Below are 24710 nucleotides of genomic sequence, written 5' to 3'. Positions count from 1 at the left end.
CTCCTCCAGATCAGAGCAACACAGCTATGCATCATGGGTGTGTCCATTTTCTGAAAAGCTTGCTTTACTGATCCATGCTGAATAAAATGTATGGTTGAATAAGACTGTGACTAAAACACAACGACAATGTTCTGCATGAAGGAAAAGATGTAATCGTTTTGGATAATTTGCATACCTATAATGCATTGCGGTGTGGCCCTGATCTGAAGGTGAACTTCTGCTGATGGATAACATGTGTTGATGTGTCGTCAAGTGTCTTATTGGTTGAAATGCACTATTCTACTTTCAAACAGTGGGGGGAGGTTTTTTCTTTGCTTGTTTTAAACCCATCATAATATTGGTCGTGTTTGTACTAAGTCAGTGGTTTGTAAGGTTCAACAAAGTGAAGGCTCGTTTACAACATTTCTTTAAAAAGCTTAAGGATCTTGACTAACCAAATGAAAAAAGGATAAGAGAGGGTCTGTGCATGGCTCTCTGATTGGCTGGGAGCATGTTCTAGTTTATTTGCTTTTTGAGGTGTGTATTGCAGGCAGGATTAGAGGATTAATCCTCACTCAGGGTGGCCAAAGGAACCTTCTCGGGCATCATTGGCTACCTTTCTTGCCAGCTCTGTGTACCAATCTCACATATGATAAATATTGTCCTGAAAGTTGCCTCTTCTTGTCCCAGACAGTCTGTATCAGGGACCTTCAATTGTCTGACTCCTTCCCTGAAGAGCTGATTGGCCTGCAGGCTCTGTCCGGCTCGACCCTAACATCAAGCCTTCAGCAGAACACACTGCAGACAATATTCAAACAGGGATCGTGTCAGCGGAATGTAGCAATACCCAATCAAAGAGACATGGCCAACAAAAAATGAAAAGAAAGAACCCCCAGGTCCGCACCACAGATCAACCTTACATAGAATCCAAATTCATTATAAAAACATTGTTTATTTAATTTTTCATCAATATCAAAATGCATATTAAATCATCACGAGCTCATATTTAATATAAACTTGATATGTCAAGAAATAAAGTGCATAATCATAAAGTGCTAATTTAAAGAAAAAACAAGAAAAAGGGCAATCTAATGGGTCCGTGTCGCAAGTCCACAGGTGCAATGTCGGGGACCCCAAATGAGTGAAGGGGATCACCCAAGGGGGGACTGGCAGACACCCGTGGAAATTTTAGTGAAAGGACAATAAGCACACCGCAGACTGCACTTTTCCAAGAAAATAGGTGCAACCTGGGAAGGTGAAACGGTGCTGGTCAACTAGGGGCACTAAGGTGACCCACCAAAAAGCACAATAAACATTCTGGCCCTTCCAGCCCCTGTAAGAGCCCAGACAAATAGTGCCACCTCTGATACAAGGCTCCTATCGCACCACTACCCATGTGTTCACATGTCACAAACAAGAGCAATGGATCACAACACTGATCAAGACTGGGGAACATTTTTAAGTTTTCCGGAAAAACCTGAGAAGTTTAAAGTGGAGCTGCTTTCTGGGAAAACGAAAACTCAAAACAATATCTTCAGGAAATGTGAAATCAAAGCACGGGACAGGTTTTCTTGAGAGTCGTGGTGGGTTACAAAGCAAACAGTGCATTCCAGCGAGTGCTGAGCTGCGGGAAAGGGGGTATGCGATCTAAGGACCATGGGTAGTCTAGCATGAAAAGAGCACACACAAAGCCACCGAATTAAGGGTACATATATTTCTAACGCCAAGGCCAGAATGAAGCCAAAAGATTAAAATCCCAGAAAACAGAAATGCACGCGGTGTTTTCCCTCCCATTAGCGCTCACGCGATGCTCCTGTAAGCAGAGCGTGCCTGGGCCCAGCAGAGAGCCCCGTTGGGTCCGCGCCAGCTACACATCTGGCCAAATTAGTAGCAACAACAATGGCGAGCTTATTTTGAAAACCAGATGTGAAGTGGGTAACATTTTAAATGCATGACTCTGCCACGGGCGGTCTTATTATGGCTGTAATCCTATATGTATGGCGTATAGGCAGTGTTTACATAGTGCCCAGCAGGCTGACTTACTGCAGTAAATCCCCTCCAACACAAATTATGTAAACTGCTTCCTAGCCAAGAGTGTAGGTAGAGTCATGTGTGCACCTTTCACTACTTTGATGAATTGTGTTTTCAGCTCTGCCTGCCATAGCTGAGTGTAAGGCTTTAGAGGCCGTTCGGAATGTGCTCCCTCTGCCACTAATGACCTGGAAACAATTTGGGAAAATGCTGCGATTGATCATGTCTCCGCAAAGGGACCCTGCTGTGGTCATTTTTTGGTTAAACATGAAACATCTGTGGCTGATTCCTTGTTTTGTGTTCAAATAAACAGGGGCGAATTCATAAAGTCAGAGATGTGTCTCTCATTCTGCGACTGCATTTCACTGCACACAAAACTACTATTCCCAACAGCGATTTAAGTGTAGGGGAGGGTATAGCACCATTCATAACACCAAGATATGCATCGGTAGGGTGGCCAACTCTTTGATAGTCTGTCGCGGGACACTTTCCCACAAGGCGGTGATGACGTCACGTCATTCACGTTTGGCCCGCCCCTTTTTTAAATTTAATTTTGTTTAATGGCTCTTAATTCCTGGCTTAATTGAAATACAAATGGTTTGTCCTTGGGAGGTGATGGTAACGTTTTTAAACTGCAAACATGACCACACAACCCCAGGAACAAAGCATTTGCATTTGAATTAAGCCAGGTGTCTGAGCGTTACAGCTCGACCTGTAGGCTCAAAAGCAGCCAGGACTGCAGAGCAGCCCGGAGAAAGAAAGCAGCAGCCGGCAGCACCGTTCTGTGTAAATGGCCACTTCAGTTTGTAGAGATGCTGTGCTGGAGGCAGGTTGCCCCCGACGCAAGTCGGGACAACCTGCATCCCGCTTTGCCACTCTGCAAACTGCAGGACAGAGTCCCTAATTGCGGGAGAGTCCTGCGAAATCCGGGACAGTTGGCCACCCTATCCATCGGTCCTCAGAAGGGAGGTCATTTCACCAAAATGTCAGGGGTAGCAGAAGTGACATCATGTGACCCTTGTCCTCTGATGAGATCACAGGAAGTGATGTAATTTTACCTCACCCCGATGTGACAGCATGGGAAGTGATAAAACACAACCTTTCACCCCTTTAATTGAGTCTAGCAATCTATAGAATTCCATAAAGACGTGTTATTCCTATTCATTCTTATTTAGGGCCACTGCTCAAAGTTTTTATTAAACTTGTGTGGAACCCCTTGTTTTTTTCAAGTGGCCTCAACAAAAATGCCAGCCACTCCAGAAACAAAGAGCCACGTGGCACTGGCCACAGCCCAGGAACTTCAATGTAAAAAAATATATATTTTTTTATTAGGGGTAGCAAGGGAGACCCAAATGACATCCCTGGTCCTCAGGCCCATATGGGTGGCGAGCTGGGGTCGACCCTCAGCATGGGGTGCAGTGGGTGCATTTCCAAGGGCGGGCTTTCATGTATCTTTCTTTACTGGGATTGACTCCACACCATCTCTATATATATAGAAAGCACTCTGACCTTGACAGATTTGGATTAAAAAGGCTATGTGTGCTTTTGGACCCTCACTAGCTTTGCTCAATCCTTTATGGCAAGGGATGGGAAGGGCTACGCCGGGCTACTGGATGAGAAGGCTCAGCTTCCCCTATCAGCCCACCTTCTTCTGAAATTCAGCTTGGCTTCCATTATTTTCATAAATTGGAAGGGGGACCGTGAATCTCAATGGAGTGACTGATATTGCATGTATTGTATTGTCCATCCGAATTTGGGTATTTTCCGAATGCCCATATATGGCACATGGTTACTAATAAGTTAATGTCAGAGTGAGCGTTATGGAACATTACAGGAGCACCAAGCCAAGGGTCGATTCTGTACTTGTGATTGAATCATGTAGCCCTTTTATCTCAAGTATATTTGTAAAATATAAACCTAAGTGGTCATTCAGATGGCCCAGATTAGCATTCCAAGGGAGAGGGAGAGAGGGGAAAAGAGATAAAGAGAGAGTGAGAGAGAGATGGAGAAGGACATTGCTAGATTGGTGCATAATATGCTGGGTGCAGTTAGTAAAATGATATTGGTACATGTCATCCTACCAGTCAGTCAGTCAATCAGTCAGGTCTGTACCCACAGTTCTCTGATACAATTTCCCGGCAGGTGATCTACTATGGGCAAACAAGGGGAGTCCCCTCTTGGCCGGCTTAATTTTACAATGTACAATGATAGATATTCTGTCATTGTATGCTCAGCACGTGTGGACTGGCCTCTAGGGGACTCTGGAGATTTCCCGATAGGCCTCTGCACTCTGGGCCTCTTTTGTGTGGTAACCTATGTTATTTGCACATTTTCTCATAAGAAAATGGTCGGGCTTGCTGAAAATGTGTGCTAAGGGGCCCCTATGAACATTATTTCTAGGGCCTCTTTTGACTCTCAGTCCACCCCTGATGCTGAGGACTTCTCTCCTCACCTGTCGAGTGGAGCCCCAGGGCCTCCCGCAATGTTGAAGCCATACTCCCTGGCCCTGTTAGAAATATTGTCTCATTGAACTGTTTTCAGTCCAGTCACCTTCTCCATTCAGCCAGCAACTGTCAGTTTTCAACTGTCACTTCTGTCATTGGTCCTGTCTGTTGTCACTCCACTGTCTCCCAGCAACAGGATGCCCCATGTCAAACAACTGCAGATAACCACACTGTCCCTGCTCACACAGTACAGGAAGTAATTTCCAATAAACTGGAATTATATCCGACTTCCAGATTTCAGTGTTAGATAAAAACACCCGGTACACCCAGGCAGCAGCTCACCTTGTTTCTAAAACTTGTAAACACAATAACAACAGACTGTGTCTGGCCACAAATGGCCTGGGGTTTAGGCTCTCTTCTGTTTCCTTGGTGTGGGTGCACAACCCATGCCATCATTTCAATGCCCAGAAAGGAAAGCCCATCCAGGATACAGCCCTATTGCGCAAGACCCAAACAAGGCGGGTCTATCATGTACCTTATTCCTGTCAACATAATGTGGTGTGAGAGTACCTTTGACGAGGGACATCATAAATGATTACATGTCGCATTGTAGGGCCATCTCTGGCATGATTGCATTTCCCCATATGTGTTAATGGTCCCTCTGGTGCCATTGACTTACACTGATCTCTTTCTCCTTGGTACTCCTTTCCCCTGCTTGACTGTTTCTTGGAACCAGTGTTACTGTAGAGGAGACGCCGAGCAAAGCACCACTGGACTGCCACACTGACAATACTCACCTGCCTCTGACTTGGCCACCCACTTTGGCATTTGGGCCAGATCATCAAACAACCGTCGTCATTTTATTTCATTCATATATATATATTTTGGAAACTAGTCTTACCATAGTCATTTCATTCCAATGACCCATAGTGTCTTTGGAAAAGTTCATCATTAAATAAATAACTAGGCTATAAGCTAGAAATGACCGGAACTAAAAAACATGTAAATCAAAGCTATCAGCGAAACAATATTAGGCACCTATAGTTTCATATAACTATTTCCATAATCATTATTATTTTGCTTCAGAACTCGTGAACGTTCAACCTGATAACAGCTCAACTGTGAACACAAGAACTTTGTTGTCCTGTCGTTTATTATTGAGATAATTGTTAGTTCAACTTGAGGCAGAAGCAGCAGCAACATTGTCAGACACAATAGGGTCACAATGCCTGCGACCATTGGTCTGACCAATTCTAAAGATGCCTACAGTTCGCCACTGTTTCAAAGCCAAAGGTGAGCCTTACAGTGGGATGGATGGGGCTCCAAGGCGTCATTTCCATTGGCATCCTTAACATGTATCTGCATCTTTCTCATACCCCGATAGGTGCCAATGTCCTGAGCACAATTCTTGGAGATGTTCCGCTCCTGCTTACGCTGTTAGTTGGCAACTTGCTTCTCAAACTGGAGCATTGGTAATGCTGTTCATGAGTTCTTCGGCCACGCAAACTACTGTATCTTATCGTTCACCCGGCTTCTGCTTCTCTCTCTCTCTCTCTCTCTCTCCAAACTAAGCAGAGTTCCACTGGCGGAACCATGGGGTTCCCAAACCCCATAGCAGCAGAACCCAACGGCAGGCCCAGCGCATCTCTCGTTTCAGTCGAACCAATGTCCCCTGTTGCTTGGATGTGCAGTAAGCACTATCATGATTGCCCCTGGCCATGGTACCCACTTAACTGGACCCAGGCTTGGAAATAGTCCTTCTCTCCACTGCCGTCCTCTTCTTCCCAGCCTTAGGGGGAGGGATGGACAGGGATCCAAAAGAGGCCATGGGAATAATTTTCAAAGCGGCCCCATATTACACACTTTGAGCCAGCCCAACCCTTTTCCTATGAGAACATTTGGATATAAAATGAAACACCACACCAAAGAGACCCGCCGGGAAATCTCCAGAGTTTCATGCAGGCCACTCCAGCCCTGCCTAGGAGTCATTCCAAGGATCTTCCCTTGGTGGTCCAGCAGTGGGAGGGTGAAGTGGGTGGCTGTGATCATTTGAGCTCAGCCATAGTCCTGATGGCAAGGTAGCTAGCTTGGGGCGTGACAGTGCTTGCTTTCCAACCAGGTGCGGCTAGGAATTTCAACACCATTGCTGAAGTGGATTTTGACATGGCGGGTGGTAAAGATGATGGGGCCGGTAGTAGCAAAGATGTGGCAGGCACACCTACAATCCGGGTTAATAGTGATCAACCCAGTATTCCACAACCACCAGCTCAGGCAAAGTGCGGTAATCCTTAGGCATTAGGATGTTGGCAGGTTAAGCACTGCATCAACATGTGCAGCCCGCCACCTGATGAAAGAACAGCGACCACCCACTCTTCCCAATGTTGCCCCAGGAATATCTGTTGGCTCTCCAATGCTGGGACAAAATGCAGAAGGAGATGGTGTTTCAGATTCCTTGTCCCCTGGTATAGCTGCAGGATAGCTTACGTGCTTACCCTAGATATCTGTGTTCAACCTGCAAGCCATCATGATTGTCCGAGCCTTTCATCCTTCACAGGATGATATGCTGAGCATTGTTAGCTTTGGGAATACGAACACCTGTTACGACACTTCTTAGAAGTGGAAGAAACCCAGCATGAAGTGCTTCGTGAAGCTCTGATTGGCCATCCTCGCACTCATGAGTGCTTGGTGCTGCTGCACATGATCAGACGTTGCCATCATCCGAGAGATGCAGGCTCTATTACCCAGGGGCAACCATGCAACCCCATCTGTAAACAGTCGGTGCCAAGGTCCAGTCTTGCTGCCAAGTGTGGCCACCATATGCCAAAGTGGAGATGGTGTTCCGGAGACGGGATTGCATGTTAGGTACACTCTTGCATTCCCAGGCATTCCCATCACATTCCAAATGTTGCCGTAATATGCCTAGATACAACAAACACGTGGCAGAATGCTCGCTCATTCACCCAGTACAGAGGCACCAGAGGCCTGCCTTGGCCAGAACAGGCTCTGTACTGTATCAGTACTGAAGTCCAACGTGTACTTTAATACACTGAACCTCACCCAGTAGATGCCCCATCTTGAATCCCCACAGTGCCCTCTGCCTAACCCCGTGCCTTCTGCCAGGAGTACTACATATCCCAGAATATACTCTGTATCTTGTAATGAAAGGACAGTGCCATATTTCTACGTAGTTATATGGCCCACTCATCATTGATGTTCCAATAGGTCCCCTCTGTCACTCATGCCCAAACAGGCCTTCCTGTGCTTCACTCGTATAGGCTCTACCACTTGCCTACATGCTTCATAGGACGTTTGCTTTCCCCTGTTCAAAATCCCCCAGAGGGATGCATGCCCCGAAATGCATACTGTCTTTCTTTGCAGTGGGGGCCACGTATAGAACATTATGACCCCGAATGAACGCTGCCTGAGCATACCTGTTCCAACAAAAAACAACTACAAATCCCAGAATGCACCCTGTCTCCCTCAATGCTAATGACCACAAGAATTCTTGGCTCAGATTTCACTGCAGCACATTTAATAAAAAATGTCTCCAAGCCTTAGCTGGGTCCCTTAAACCAGTTGGTCTCCCTCAATACAGATGCACCAACAAGACAATATGTCCCAAAAAGCGCTCTATCTCACTAACTTCAGATGCCACCACTGCACAGAGGGCCACCACATGTCAAAGAAGACACACTCCCTCAGTCAGTATAGAATTGCCCAGCTGACAACGGGCCTCATTACGAGTTTGGAGGTAGCCATGCCGCTATTTGTGGCATGGATGCCTCCAAACTCAGGTCCGGGTTCCCTGAATGGGGATTTAGCGGGTCATTCCAACCTTGGAGGACCCGGTATTTCTCCATTCAGGGAAGCCATCCCCATTCCCATTCGAGACCCCATAGGACTCAATGGGAATGGGGAGGGAGCTAATAACGGGCCCGTTAATAACAGGCCCGTTATTAGCTCCCTGGTCCCTTAGCGGCTCCCGCTAAGGGACCTCGGAATGCGGTGGTAAGGGGTTAACGGCACCGGCATCCTTACCGGCGCCGTTAACCCCTTACCATCGCACTCGGAATGAGGCCCAGCATGTCTGAAAAGGCACTCTGCCTCACACAGTTGCAATGCCTCCAGAAGACTACATGCTCCAGACTGAATTATGCATCAATAGATAGTTACAGATAACTGCATAAGAATGCATGTCCAAAAATATGCTCGAATCATAGGGCTTCCCAAAAGGCCTATGTGTCCCAGAATGCCCTCTGCCCCCCTCTGTAGATGACACCGGACTAGTCTCCCCATCTATGTATATACACTGGGCCTCATTCCCAGTACGGCGCTAACCAATGGCGCTATTAACGCCTTGGTTGACGCCGTACCCGGACCGGCAGCGCCTTGGTGGATGGCGGAATCACCGCCCCATTCCAAGGTTGGCGGGGCGGTAATTCCCCATTCACCAAGGCTCTTCCCCATTCCCGAATGAGCCCCCATAGGGCTCAATGGGAATGGGGAAGATGCAAATAACGGTGACCGTTCATTACGGTCACCGTTATTGGCTTGGAGGCCCCTTTGCGCCCTCGACTTTAACACCTGCTCAAAGCAGGCGTTAAGGGCGAGGGCGCAGAGGGAACTCGGAGTATGGCGGTAAGGGAATACCGCCACCGGTCTCGTTACCGGTGGCCGCTATCCCTTACCGCCATACTCGGAATGAGGCCCACTGTGTCTCACTCAGGCCAGGCACCCTTTCTGAACTACATACTACAGAAGTCCCCCTCTGAGTACAGAGTTGTTCCCACACTAACTATGGGCCTCATTACACGGTAGGCGGTAAGGGTTTACCGGTACCGGTAAGGGCACCGGTACCGGTAAACCCTTACCGCCTTACTACGTGTAGACCAGCCGTTAAAGTTGGGACCCGCAAAGTGACCTTGGTGCTAATTACGGTACCGCAATGTGCGGTACCGTAATTAGCCCCTTCCCCATTTCCATTGAGCCCTATGGGGCAAAAAATGGAATGGGGAAGGGCCATGGAGAAAGGGGGAATTACCGTCCCGCCAACCTTGGAATGGGATGGTAATTCCCCTTTTCTCCATGGTGGTACCGGTATGGTACCAGCGGCAACCATGGTGCTAATAGCACCATGGTTTACCGCATAACGTGTAATGAGGCCCTATATGGCCCAGGTTGCACGCTGATAAAAACCCAGGTAAACACAGATACAATACAACCGCATAAACAAAGATTGCTGACACATACATAAACTCAAATACACACATGCACAGACACATGCGCTCACAGGCACACGCAGATACCCACTTGGACACACACACAGGCATACACAGATAAACTCTGATGCAAAGAGGCTGTAGACACACACAAACAAGCACACTCTGACACAGGGCCTCATTCCGAGATTGGAGGTAGTCATGGTGCTATTTGCCCCATGACTGCCTCCAATAACGGTACCGGCACCGGTCTCGTTCAATGGGGACTTACCAGTGTAGTCCGACCTTTGCGGGACCGGTAAGTCCCCATTGAAAAAGCCATTCCCCATTCCCATTAGAGCCCCCATAGGGCTCAATGGGAATGGGGATGTAGCTAATAACGGTACCGCAAATTGCGGTACCGTTTTAGCTCTGAAGTCTCTTAACAGGTCCCGTCCATAACACCTGGTCAGACCAGGCGTTAAGGAAAGGACCCACTAAGGGACCTCAGAATAGGGTGTTATGGGATTACCGGCACCGGTCTCCTTACCGGTGCCTGGTATCCCTTACCGCCTTACTCAGAAAGAGGCCGACAGTGTCACGAACACACAATGTGAGTCACACATTGAGTGCTCTTTTTGTTTTTTATACTAATGCTTGTAGATTTGCTATTCCTAATATAATTGTCAGACAGCAAGTGTGAGAATGTTAAGAAAATGGAAGCACTGGATACACATCACATGCAGGGTAAACTTGACTGACGGTGCATCAGGTTATCTTAACATCGGCACAATTTTCACTGCTTGGCTGCATTCAACACCATGGACCACTGCATCTTCCTCTCCCTCCTCCCTGACAGGATATGATTCTCTTGCAGTGCCTTGCATTAGTTTCCTTCCTGACTATAGGGGAGACACCAAGCTATTCAGATGAAAACGCTGCATTCTAACTGATTCTGTGGAGTCTCCCAAGGCTCCATCCTCTCACTATTCAACATTTACATGGAGCCTCTGGGCACACATACTCCTCAATGATCCCGATATAGCCATCCACTAATGTATGGAAGATACTAGGTTGTACATGAGAGTAAAATATAGGACGTCAGTTATCTCCGTGATTACCTAACCTCATCCAGCCCTGGATGCTGACTGCCTGCCTTAAACTTAACCCCTCGAAGACTGAATTCATCCCCACCGGTCCTCCCTCAAAAGCAACAACTAGTGGGACAATGGCTCAATGATATGCCCCTAGACGGATTTGATCTGCAACTCTCTCAGTTTGCAAAATCCTTAAGCACTACTGACAGAAGCATTATCTTCCAAGAAGGGCCAAATGGCCTGGCACCAAATCTCCACCCTTCACACAATCAAAGCATTCATCCCACAGCTGTACTTCTAGACTTTAGTGCTGGCCATTGTGATCGCTCACACTGATGGGGAAAATGCCCTCCCCACAGGACCCCCATCCATTCTCTTGAATCCCATAAAAGCAGTCCACCAGACTGCACCTCGGCTTATTATCCGTGCATGGAACTTTGACTGAATCACCCCATCACAGGCAAACTTCATCAGCTTCCTATTCATGCCAGGATACTGTTCAAGACGGCAGGTATCATCTAGAAAGCAGCCACGAGTCATCAGTGTACCTGTGGGCTATCCAAATATCCGGTGGCACACGTTCTTTGCACAGCAAATCAGCCAATCGTCTCGAATCACAACTCGCCCGCAAAGAGAGGACCCACAAACAATCTGCAAACAATCCTTCTCATGCACAAAACCTCTGGAACTTGATTCCAGTATCAGTTCAGAATGCCCCCCAAATTCTCCAGTTTTGCAAATCTCCTAAAAAAGGGCTTTTTCCGCAACACAAGAACAAGTACTAATCCCAATGGACACACAGACCGATACACAGAACGCAACCCACAGTACTGCACTACAGTTAAAACATACCAGCCCAAACACTGGCTACGCACAACCTTTACAGCACTCCATTACTCTGGAGCCAGGTCAACACTCAAAGGAATACAATACAAATAAAATAACGATGTTGCTTTAAAATGTCCCAGCAAAATGTATGTAATGTTGCATCAAATAATATTGAATAGCATTGTCTCCCTCAATTGTGTTTGTTTGATAATGCTCTATATAAGAGCCCAGCTGAGATACATCTATATGACCTGCAGGCCACAAATGCATCTCAGTAGCCAACACCTAAATCACCAAGCGAGCGTACCTTATGGATGTCCCTGATCATTCACTCCAGATGCACACGTCGGTCCACCGAATTTAGCTGATGTGCCCTGAAAATCCATCTGATGTGCCCACCAAACCTTCTTGAGGTTCCATATAAATCTCCAAAATATCTTCCCACTGTTCACCCAACATCTTCCTTATGAGCCCTGCTCCCAAATGTCACTGTTTTTCCTCCCAGATATGTTCTAGAACCTCCTGCCGTTCTTTTCACATTGTCCTGAAATTCCCTTCAACTCTGCTTGAAGTTTCCTGCAAATCTCCGGGCGAGCCATACACATCTGCGAGGCTTTCCCTGCCAATCTCCCTGGTGTGCGTTTACAATGATATCTGGACTTATGTCTTTGCCCTTTACCATAGTGCCGCAGGAAAAGAGCATGATCTGAGGATATTTTATTTGCTATGACTATAAGTGCCCGATAATGACGGGTGTGGGCATGTGTGAGTAGGCCACAAGGAGGAAAATGGGAAAAAATAGAAGCTTAAGGCAAGTAAGGACAACACTCACCACAAGACTTCAGGCCTCATTACAAGGGTGGCGCTCCCGCAATGAAGGTTGCCTGTACGGGACCGGCACCCTTCATTACGGGAGCGCCAATTATGAGGTTCCCTTTGCGGGACCCTGTAAGTATGCCTGGTAAAACCAGATGTCCTTTCCGGGTCGCTCGAGGGGAAGAGGGAGGTAATAACGGGCCAGTTGTAATGTGCCCGTTATTACCTCCCTCCCCTTTCCCATTGAGCCCTACGGGGGCTCAAATGGGAATGGGGAATGGTTCCTGCAAGGAGGAATTACCGGGTCCTCCTATGTCAGAATGACCCAGTAAGTCCCCATTGCAGGAACCCGGTAATGGAGCCCGGTTTGGAGGCAGCCATGGTGCTAATAGCACCATGGCTGCCTCCAAACTCGTAATGAGGCCCTTCATGTCCCAGGAGAAACGGCTCCTAAAAGCAGAGATATCCTCGCTAAGCTCTTCATATCCAGAATAGGTTCTGCCGCAGTGCAGGGGACCCCTCACAGAGCTGCGTGTCCCCAATATTACTAAAGCTCCTTCCAAATTTCACTCATATTTCTTCTGCCAGATATCCAAATCTCCTAAAATTCCCACCTAAATCTGCTTGATAACCACTCCAAAATCTCCCTGATGTTTCCAGCAAATATTACTGAATATTGCCAAATATGAATGACATTCCTTCCAAACATAGGCAATGTTCCCATAAATGTCGCTCCTAAAACTTTCACAATCTTGCAGGTTAAGTGTGTGGTAAATTACCGGCCACCTAACTAAATGTACTTCCATTTATCAGGCCTTGGGGGACAAACGACTGTATCTGCTCTTGTGGGATTCAATCATGTGATATGCATATCTCTCTCTCTCTCTCTCTCTCTCTCTCTCTCTCTCTCTCTCTCACACACACAAGAAATTGTTCAAGTCAAGTCGCTGAGCTATTTTCATATCCTTATTATTCCTTCGAAATCACTGTTATGAGCATCTAATAATAACTGATGATTCCCCCTAAGCTTTCTGATGTGTTTTGAAAATCCATTTAACACTTTCCTCTCGTTCTCTCTAATTCATAGTGGCATCACCTTGGAACATGCATGGCGCTCCCTACAAACATCTCTTGTGCTTCCACTAAGTACTACACATTTTAGTGATGCTTTCTCACCATTGCCTTCCCTGCTATTATGAGCAAATTGGCTGCATATACTTTCCAAATCTCACTATGTTTCCCTATGGTTCCTTGCAAATCTCCCTTCTGTTCCCTGGAAATATCTGTGGTTAGGTGTGCACAGAGTCCTCCTGCGCCACACCCAATCCTGATTTCAGGTGCCAAATCATGGGTACAGGCAGGTGTGAGCAATCTGCAAGGGGGATATTGCAAAACATTGAGGCAGGTTAAAGAAATGGAAGTCATAGAAGGGCATAAAGGCTGACACCCGCACCATCACACGTCGCAACTCTATCAGATGTGCCCAGTCAGTTTCCCTGAGATGAATCGCCAGATGTTCCCCGTAGCTCTCATAAGATCTATGTGATCACCGAGAAAAAATAAAAATTGAATACAAAAATACTGATTTTTATTTCCAGAATTTCCCGCAATTATATGAGATGGGAGACCCCCGCACCCACCCCCCATACTCCCCTTATATTTTGTATTACCCTATACCCCCCACCCACATATCATTGCATGGAAATGTGCTTTTCGAAATTTAGTATTTTCGTGTTCGTAATCCTCCTCAGCTCAGTAATTGACTGATGCCGCTCTCATCTACCCATGTTAGGTGGGTGCCACCCATATAGTCCTGTGTTACTTTGTATTCTAGGGGCCTCATTAGGACCCTGGCGCTCCCGTAATGAACTGTGCCGGTACGGGACCGGCACCATTCATTACGTGATGCCCAGTGGCGTCGCCAGGAATCAAAGTTAGGAGGGGCACAGAGGGGGCCAAAGACAAAAGTAGGGGGGGCACAGACAAATGTAAGGGGAGAACATGGTCACGTCACTGCTCGTCTTAGGCAGGGGGGGCACAAGGAGGGGCACATGGTTTCACAGGGGGGCCCGGCCCCTCGGCCCCCCCAGCGATGCCACTGGTGATGCCCTATTACGAGGCCTGCTAGCGGGTCCCGCTCTTCACGTCTGGTCTGACCAGACGTGATAAGCGGGACCCGCTAGCAGGCCAGGATGCTAACAACGGGCCCGTCATTAACGTGCCTGCTGTTAGCATCCTCTCCATTCCCATTGAGCCTTATGGGGCTCAAATGGGAATGGGGTTTGATTTTTACCGGGTCCAAGAAAAGGGCAATTACCGGGCCCGCCAAGGTCGGCATATCCCGGTTATTGCCCTTTTCTTGGACCCGGTAAAAAATCATTACGGGGTCATAATGAGGCCCTAGGACTTTGAGTAATGGGTTTAGAATGGAAAGGGGGAAACTGCAACTATCAGAATGCAAAGAGTAAAACAGTCCGCTTCAAAATACTTATTCACTTCATAGCAACTTTTATCATTTTATATGACCTTGTGCTTTAGAAGCGAAGCATGTCAAAACAAGCAGCAGCAAAGCCAATAATTACTGCCTTTTGTGTATGTCAGGTACAGCCTCAAATGTTCCAATAATGGCATCATATGCCTGGTAGAGTCACGATATAGAACGGTATAATCCACGTATACATCTGTTGCCATCCTATGCCATGTGCAGGCCCAGATACTGCAGCATGTATGCTCCAAATATATAAAACTTCCAAAGAGATTATTCATGTATATTTATGGAGAGAAGGCTTCAGCAATCTGTGAGTCACACAATGGGGCTCATTACGACCCTGGCGGTAGCTGTGCTGCTAAAAACGACACGGCCGCGCTGGAGTCGTTTTTTTTCCGGCGCCTGGCAATGGGGAATTACCAGGGCATTACAGCCCCGGTGATCCCGGTAATTCCCCATAGCCATGTGCCGGGAAAAATGACTACCCATTTCCATTCAACCCCCTTAGGACTCAATGGGAATGGGGAGGACAGAAGCACCGGCACTGTGTGCAACAGTGCTGGTGCTTCCGTCAAAGTCTGAGGGCGGGTGCCGTTCCGCCCGCCAAGTCAGACCTGGATGGCGGGACGGCACCCGCCATCAGAACTCGGGAGGTGCCGGTCCAGTTACAACGGTGCTGGTAGCTTACCGGCACCATTGTTACCGGACCAGCATACTCATAATGAGGCCCAATGACCCTTAAATCAGAAGTCTATTTTGCATTTCTGCTAGATAGTATCTTGACTCCAATCAATGAGAATTCTCATTTTAGATCTGCATTTTAATCTTCTTTTTCATCAATCAATATCATTTATTCCAGTAAACGAAAGTAAGAAACACATCTAAACACATCACTGGCCTGCCACCCAAATTACCTAAGAATCAGTTCATGTGTGTATTTTATGATCTCCTTTGATTTATTTTTGTTTACATTGCAAGGTAGCACTTTTTAACACAGTCAAAGAAGCAGCAGTTTGCCCCGTTGAAAGGGGGAGTAAGTGGAAGAGAAGGTGTGATGTGGAGCGAGGAAAAGAGGGGCCATAAGGGAAGCAGAGAGTGAGAGGGAGGGTGGTGTAGTACTAAGGGTGTGAGGAACATCTCCACTGAAACATTCTTCATAGTGGTCCAGGAGATCTAAAGAAACCCATGTCAGCCACTTGATATATGATATAAGTCATTTATAACGAGTCTCTACACAAGTGTTTCTAGGCGTGACAAGACAACGAAGGGTAGACAGAGGGAGGACAAAACAAACGATCTTACTAGGCCTGATGCCATTCAGATCGTGCAGTTGAAACCATTGGTAATGTGCAAGTGGAAGTTTCATCAAGACAAAGTGAGTCCAAATAGAATTCCTGAGACAACCGAGGCTGATTAAGGTACAGGTGGCATATGTCAATCAGCCGTCACCGTCCTATAGTTAAGGTGAGTCGGAATCCCATAGGGACCTCAAATAATGTATTGATTATAACTTTTGATTTGTGTAACGAATATGGTCCAACATTTGAAGTCAATTAGGGCCGCGTGGGCTCCCCCAGATTGCAAAGATTTGGAAAAATGTGTTCAAAAATAAAAAAGTTATTAAGAAAACAAAAAACAAAACAAATCAAAGTTGTGGCCTACTTCCCATACATTTTCCCATATTCAAAGAGAACTATAAAGGCTATCTGTAGTCCAAGCATTAAATCTGTAGTTCATGCAGGAACCCGGTCTAACCTTGCTTAGCTTCAAAGGAAGGTAGCAATTGGCATCCTCAGGCCATGTTGAATAATAAATTAGCACAAGTTACGAGACCACTCAGAGCAACATGGCCTGAGGGGGTACACTCCTTCCTCACTTTAAAGCTAAGTAGGGTGGTTCTGGTTACTGCATGCATGCCAGACAGTCCACAGTCCCATATGCTGTCTATTTACTTAGTTTTAAATGTCTCAGAACACACTAAAAAAACACACAGAATCCACATGATTTTTCTTTAAACTGTGCTACTGTTACTGTCAGTCTTTAAAAGTATTGCACTTGGAGACAATTTATTTGCCTTTTACAGAAGTGCATTCTGGTATTTGTAGTTTCCCAGTCAAGATGCGGGAAGGAGGAATAATGACACAATTGTATACATTTTGCCTAACAAGGCCCTATAATGATTTATATATTTGAGTGACACAATTGTTTGTGGACTTTTAAAGTTATCATTATAAAGCAGAGTATTGTTGAATGTCAGACATGGGGGTGAAGAGGGGAAATTATGAGAGAGCAAGTAAGCCATGAGTATTTGCTAATGATGTGGCAAAAGGGTTTGCAATCCTGCACACTAGTGCATGTATTTACCCTTGATTGTGGCTGCATTTCATGATGCAAATAAAGGACACATGTGGGTGGACAGTGTAACTTTTTTTAGAGGGCGGATGCAACCCCTTGTTTTTTTTTTTAGGTTGGCAAGCTTGCCCACGTATTTGGCTACCAGGATCTTACTCAGGTTGTCATGTTCCCAGTGCAGACCCTTACCTACAAGACCACAAGCACCTGCTTCGTAATTGGATTTTGTTTCCCAGGGATTATTTCCCCACAGATTGCTAGGTTTAAAATGTGAGCACCTTTTATACTTTGCCAACCTATTTTTTGGAACATTTCCTCGCTCAGGTTATAGTGTTCATTACTTTTTGCTTTACATGTGTTTTTTAACATTTCTCATTTAGAAAAAAATACGTTTGTATGCTAGTTTTATAATAAGCACAATAAAAAATGTAAATCTGCACATTTCGAATTTTCCCAACACTCTGGATTCAGCATGTTTCTATTTCTATCTATTCCTATAATTTATTTTACTACTGTATATACATACTAGCTGGGGTACCCGGCGTTGCCCGTGTCCTGATCGAGTGGTGTCTCATGTGCCCTGGCAGATGTTGCTCTTGTCCTCTTGGCAAGTCTTGCTTCAGTTTGCTCTAGCATCTCATTCGTCCTGGAGAAAGTTGCTCTTGTCCTCTGGTCAGCAAGTCGTGCTGCTGTTTGTTGTTGTGTTTCAGAAGCTCTTGATATTGATTTTTGCTTTGCAACAGAAGGAGCTTTTCCCAAGTGATGTTCATTTTTGTGCTGCATTTTTCAGTTACTCAATGACTTCAGCACATTTCAGAAAGTGTCCAAGAAAGATTGATTGATTGTGCTCTTTTCTTGTAAATGAACTTGTAAACAGTAACCTTACCATTTCCCATATTTGGAGTGGCATGACAAAAAAAGTTTTTTTCTTTTTTTTTAATTCCCTTTAAAAATGCTTTAATAAACACTTTCAAACTATATACAGTAGTAATACATTTCACAGGTATAACTAACACATCAAGTAAATGATGATGATAATGATGATATGTTATTTATAACGCGCTTAATACCCAGAGGTTTCAAAGTGCAGACCCAGGGATCGAACCTGTGTTGCTCCGTGTCGTCTTGTTTCCAAGTCGAGCATGCTGCGGTTGAGCTATCCTCCTGGGACAATGAGTGTGTCCATGGAGTGAATTATTTTGCATCCAAACATAAACTACAATCTTGCCCCAGACAAATGAGGAATCCATGCAAATTGTGGTAGCAGTGGGTTCAACGGTGTGGATTTGTATAGCCATACAAACATACACACATATGGTTCCATGTCATTTCATCACAGGATGTTTTTTTGCTGGGGTTTTTACCGCTGCTTTTTTAACGAAAAATCCCCAAACCCCTTTAATTGTTTTGCTATTCTCGAATACCCACACCTCATATATATATTTGTCTAAGCCCCCTCTAAAAATTCGATGGTTTATTCATTAAAAAATTGCAGTAAAAACCCCCACGAAAAAACATCCCGCGAGAAAGGACATCGTACCACACACACATACATACATTCCGCTTTATATATAAAGATTATATTACCATACAAATATCTAAAGTACATTTGCCACAATCAATTACATTCTATGGAATGGACTATTTTAATTGTTCGCTACTAAAACGAAATTAAACATATTTCTAAAATATTACATAGTTATATTTTAAATTTCATTCTTTAATAAATACTATAAATGAATGCTTCACAAGTACTCATACCATACATGTGTACCGGTCTATTGCTCTATGTGATGGTCTTATAGTTATTAAATACACTGAAATAACATATCTACCAAGAGAGTGACCCAAAAATATGTTGAACATACATAATGAATGATCTCATTTCTGATGCCATCAGTGATGTAATCAGTGATGTCATATATAAAGTAATTAGTGATGTCAGCAGTGATACCATCAGCAATGTCATCCGTGATGTAATCTCCGTTGTGTCATCATTGTGGTCATACGCGGTTGTAGGGGGCAGTCAGGGTGGGAGAATAACCATTTTCGGGTGGCTTATAACTTTGGCATTGTTCGACAAATCTGCAAAAATGTTGGCAAAAACAACATAATCTGACTCAGAATGATTTTACAAAGTTTGGTGTGATTTCGTCAGGGGGGCTAAATTGTAGGGTGGTCAATGTCGGCGAAGGACAGTTTTTGTGTGGCTTATAATTTTGGCGCCATTCAACAAATCCGCACAAATCTTTGCAAGAACAATTTAGACCTGACTTTGAATATTCTTGCAAAGTTTGATGCGGTTATGTCAAGGATGTGAAAAGTTGAAGGAGGGTCGAAACATTTTTAAAATCTCGATAGACTTGAATGTGGACAACATTTTGCTTGTGGCTACAGTCCAAACCCCCAGGATCGATTTGCACCAAACCTGCATAAGGATCTTTGGCTAGGTATCAAAAGTGTGCTTTTGCTCATTTGGTGTTAATTCGTCGAGTGTTTTCATTTTTTCGAAAGTGCCAAAATGTAGGCATTAAATATAGTGATATATCTATGGGGCCTGAGGCTGACCCTTATTATGTATGTTTTATTCTTTAGTGGGTAGGTGAAAAGTCATAATTGGAGTACTAAAATGTCTTATTTGCATAGTGACTGTTTTTAGAACAGAGTGATAAAGCAGCTAGAGTATCTCATCATAGCCAATGCTCAATCAATACAGAGTAAATCTGATGTGTAAGAATAGCATGGTTGCAAACGGCGTGCATTTTTAAATGCAAACTACAAAAAACCTTTCCACTCATCTACCAGTGTATGCAGAAACACACGTTTTAAGGTTGCATCTCTCTATCTTGTATGAGTCATCTGCGTTGCCAGCGATGTCACTCATGATGCCATACGTGATGTAATATGGGATATCATCAGTGAGAGTATTTGTGATCTCATCAGTGTGCTTACGGGATATACAATGGAGGCCTGATAGTAAAAGTGGCAAAGCTTCCAGCACCTGTAACATTTTCGGGGTTTTGTTACCATTAATGCAGCACCTTATCGTCACATCCACTAAAGCTTTTTCACTAAATATTTGCTTACTAATACATGAAATTCAAACCATTTGTATAACGTTACATATTGTATTTTAAATTTTCTTAGTGGACTAGCAAAAAGTACCCATTTTCTGAATGGGTTCTGTAGACCGACATGGCAACACTCATCAATTGTTGAAAATCAATGATTCTGTAGGTTGCTGTTCCGTTTCGCTTATCGCTTGATGTACTTTGCACCCTGAAGTAAACGGCACTGAGTATGGGCACGTGTGGCTGGCTGACATACCCAGCAGCAGACGTGGGGGGAGGTGAGAGTTGGTGTGCTGCTGCATACTTGGCCCTTCTGTGCTCTCTCCCCAACGGTCGCCCCACCATGGCGTGGTGCAGTTTGTTGCAGTGCATTCTGGTGCAAACATCTTGGAAACTCTCGGAAAACTGTGCATCCTAGGGCCTTGAAATATTTGCTCCTCATGTTGAGACTGGTCCTTATATGACGACATTGATGTTTTGCTGATTTCAAGCAACCGTCTCACGTGTGAAGGTCCTGAAATCCGGGCAAAGGGGTGGGTTGCCCTAATGGCATATAGCCAGCAATGCCTGGAGGGTCCTAACTGATAACCATGCAAAATGTGGTGCAGGATGGTGAAACGGTATGGAATTGTATAAGGGACAATCCTTCACCAAGCCACAAACCCACAAACACATTCTGACTTTTGCTGAAATCCGGGGAAAGGGTTGGGGTGTGCAAATGCCATGTAGCCAGTAATGCCCGGAGGGTCATAAAAGGTAAATATGCAAGATTTGGTGAAGATTGGTGAAACAGTATGGAATTGTATAAGGAATAATGCTTCCACAAGCCACAAACCCACAAATAAATGTTGAGTTTTATAAATATAGAGAAATACTACCAATGAATGTTCTACACGTAATCATATACTTCTGTATCAGTGTGTTGTTCCATGTTATGTTGCTATTATTGTTAAGTGTAATGAAATAAAATATGCATCAAAAGAGGTGAACAAAGATATTCTAACTTGTATAATCAATAATTTAATTTATGATGTAATTAGTGACACCATCAGTGATGTCATTTTTGATGTAATTAGTGATGTCACCAGTGCTGTCATATCTCATGTCATCATTCTGGTCATACACTGCGCAACAAGGGACGAATAGTTAAGGTGGACTTCATTGAAATGTGAGTGCTGAACCCATTGCCCCCTGACCAGTAGATGTAGACACTGCAGATGTTAAACCTTTTCTTTTCTAACTCCTTATTTTCCCAATAATTTCAGAGTAATCATTTCAAATAACAGAAATTGTTGCGGAAGAGTGGTTGGTCACCGATTCCTGCGATAATGGGAAAAATTGCTCTGAATGAAAAAGTCTTCTACATCATTGTAGGCACTCAACATGTGCCACCCTTCCTTTTTCCAGGTCCCCTCACTCCACTCGATTATATTTTCCCTCCCTAGCACTCTCCTATTTCCATCTCTCACTCATCACTTCTTGTGACACTCATTATTGTCTGAGAGCATCTTGCAGAATTGCTTTGGCAATCTCATGAGATTCCCATAGTCTTCCTGTGATGAACCAAACATGTTCTACACATAACTGGCTCTCCAACCCACCCCCCCCCCCCAAATCCCCAACTTCACATGGTGTCTTCTTTCCCACTCCCGGCCTCTAGCCTGATGTGATTGCTATTCCTATTGCTATTGGTAATGATATAGCACCTACGGCCAGGCCATGTAAGTGCTGTCATTCAAAACAATCAGTGTTCCCCTAGGAATGGCTACATCAACAGTAGAGTTTTGAGTCTCTTTTGGATGTTGAGAACATTATTAGACTCTGTAAATTCACGGAGGAGTTCATTCTAAAGTTTTATGGAATCCTTTTTCCTCCTCCAAATAGGATACTTCTCCCAGTAATATCATGGGAATCACTTGCATCAAGCAAAAAGAAATGGTGGCTTTTAATTTCTGAAAAGCCTCTCTGCTGCATAGCACCAAGGCCGATGTATATATATATAAACATTTTAAGGAACAGGGCACATCCCGATATCTCTGTCAAATATTTTAAAAACTTCTGGATGGATTTACCCCAAAGCAGCCAAGGAAATTAGGTCACTGCTTTGATCCCAAATTGTTTCTTATTTGGTCCAAATCTGGCAAGTGATTTTCACACCACGGCTGTTAAAAAACTGCAATTTTTCTCTATGGCAAAATGATTGGGAGTATGATGAAAACAGTTTTTTAAAAATGTTTTCTTAATAACCTTTTCCTTATTTAGTGAATTCTTACCAAAATGTCCAGTTTGGGTGATCCCCTGACAACCTTTTACTTGGGAATATTTCATTCAAATCCTTCCAGCAAGTCAAATGTTATTAGCCTCACTCAGCCTCTCTGCTGCAAAGCACCAAGGCCGATATAAAGGTTTAAGGAGCAGAGGGCACCCCTGTCTCTCTTGAATATTTTATGAACTCCTGATTTACCCCATGCCAGTCATGGAAATTAAGTCAAGCTTGGTGCCGAAGTTGTTTCTTATTTGGTCCAAATCTGTCTAGTGGTTTTCTTGCTACGACTGTTCAAAAATTGCACCTTTTATCTATTGGAAAATGAGTGGGATGAAAACTGTTGTGTTTTGTTTTCTTAATAACTTTTTTCATTTTAAAACATATTTTTCCCAGTTGTTTGCAGTTTGGAGAGGGCCCATGACAAACTCTCTGTACTGAAAATGTCATCCAAATCCATTCAGCAAGTCAAAAGTTATCAGAAATTGACATTTTTTAATAAATGCCAGCTTTGCCATGGAAAGCCTCTCAGCCTCTTCGATGCAAAGCAGCAATCCTAAGACTGATCCTGGAAATCGAGACAAAGCTTTGTGTCCAAGTTCTTTCTTATTTGCTCAAATTTCATCTAGCGGTTTTGCCCTAGGCAGAAATGTTGACTTTTTCTCCATGGGAAAATGAATGGGAGTATGCGGGCGAAAACAGCTATTTTTAGGGCCTACTGTAAAAATGCCTCATACTTGTCTGGTGTGCGTGACAAACTTCTGCCATTTAAGCAACTCCATCGCAATTTGATATTGAGAAATAGGCATATTTTACAAGTTGCAAATACTGATTTATCTAGGCTTTTGTTCGCTTTTAAAAACGGTGTGAACCTATGGCAGACGCTTGTCCATTCTTCTAGATAAAAAGTTGTTATCAACAGGGACACACACTCACTTTTAGGTTTACCACCTATAAAAAGGGCATTACAGGTGCAGCGATTGTTCTGCTTGTGAATGTACTAAACAAGCAATGTCGTCTGAGGCTAAAAACAAGACATGGACATTGAAACACTTTACTAATTGTATAACATCAAATGTCATTTATGTCATCATGTGTAGATGTGAAAAATTCTATGTTGGTAAAACTACTCGCCCTGTACATATTCGAATAAACAAGTATAAGTCACAGACTTAACTCCTGACTGCTCCCATGGTGGCTCACTTTTGTGAGATGAACCATACTGAAGAGGATTGCCTTTGGTTAGTAGTTGAAAAAACTGTGACCGACAGACGGAGTGATTCCATGGAAGTGTGTTAGGCGAGAAGGGAACAATTCTGGAATGATCAATTAAAGCCATGCACAGATGGTTTTAATGGCCAGTTGGACTGGTCAGTATTGGTGTAGAAGAATGTATACCTTTATAGTTGTACTTTACTTTGATTTGTTTTTTGCTGCATTATTATTGATATTCGTGCTGTGCTTTAATAGGCTCTATTTATGCATCCATCCATACAAACCTTTTGTTGACTAATGTACGCTTAGGATGGTTTGACTATGGAGGAAAAGCACATTGTGTGTCACTGTGCAGTGATATTTATGCGACTGTGCATTTTATCCTTTTGCTTCTCTAAACTACATAATCATTTTGAGGGATACTCCTTTCCGTGGACCTGAAATTTTGGCATTTACTTTATATACTTGGACCGTTTTTTGCTATGATTGTGCTTCAATCGATGGAATAGCATAACTTGGCATAACTGATAGGGAACTTCCAGTATTAGTATGAACTATTTAGCAGGGGGTTTACGTCAAGATGTTTGCCATTTGCACTAGTCGCTATTAGGCAGCTTTAGCCCTCTTTTGTTTTGTTGGTACTCTCAAGCTGGTTCCGGCGCTCCCTCGCATTTACTCAGTTAATGTTTTTACTGTTTCGTTCGGCGCCTCGTTTTCAGGACATATGTCAGCTAGGTTTTATAACTCTTTGGTTGCTTAAGAGTGGGTGTTTCTGTGTTCATAGGAGGGGTGCAAGCTACTTGAAGACAGTGAACGTTTGGATTCCACAGGAGCTCTTTACTACATGGCATGTGACTACTTCACTAACTGTCAGGTACTAGCTTCATTCTTCAGTGTGTAAATATAAAAACACTGTGGCTTCTGTGAT

The sequence above is a fragment of the Ambystoma mexicanum genome, chromosome 10, assembly GCF_040938575.1.
Source record: "Ambystoma mexicanum isolate Mex_15411 chromosome 10, UKY_AmexF1_1, whole genome shotgun sequence".
Classification (NCBI taxonomy): domain Eukaryota; kingdom Metazoa; phylum Chordata; class Amphibia; order Caudata; family Ambystomatidae; genus Ambystoma; species Ambystoma mexicanum.
Note: the sequence above shows the minus strand (reverse complement) of the source record.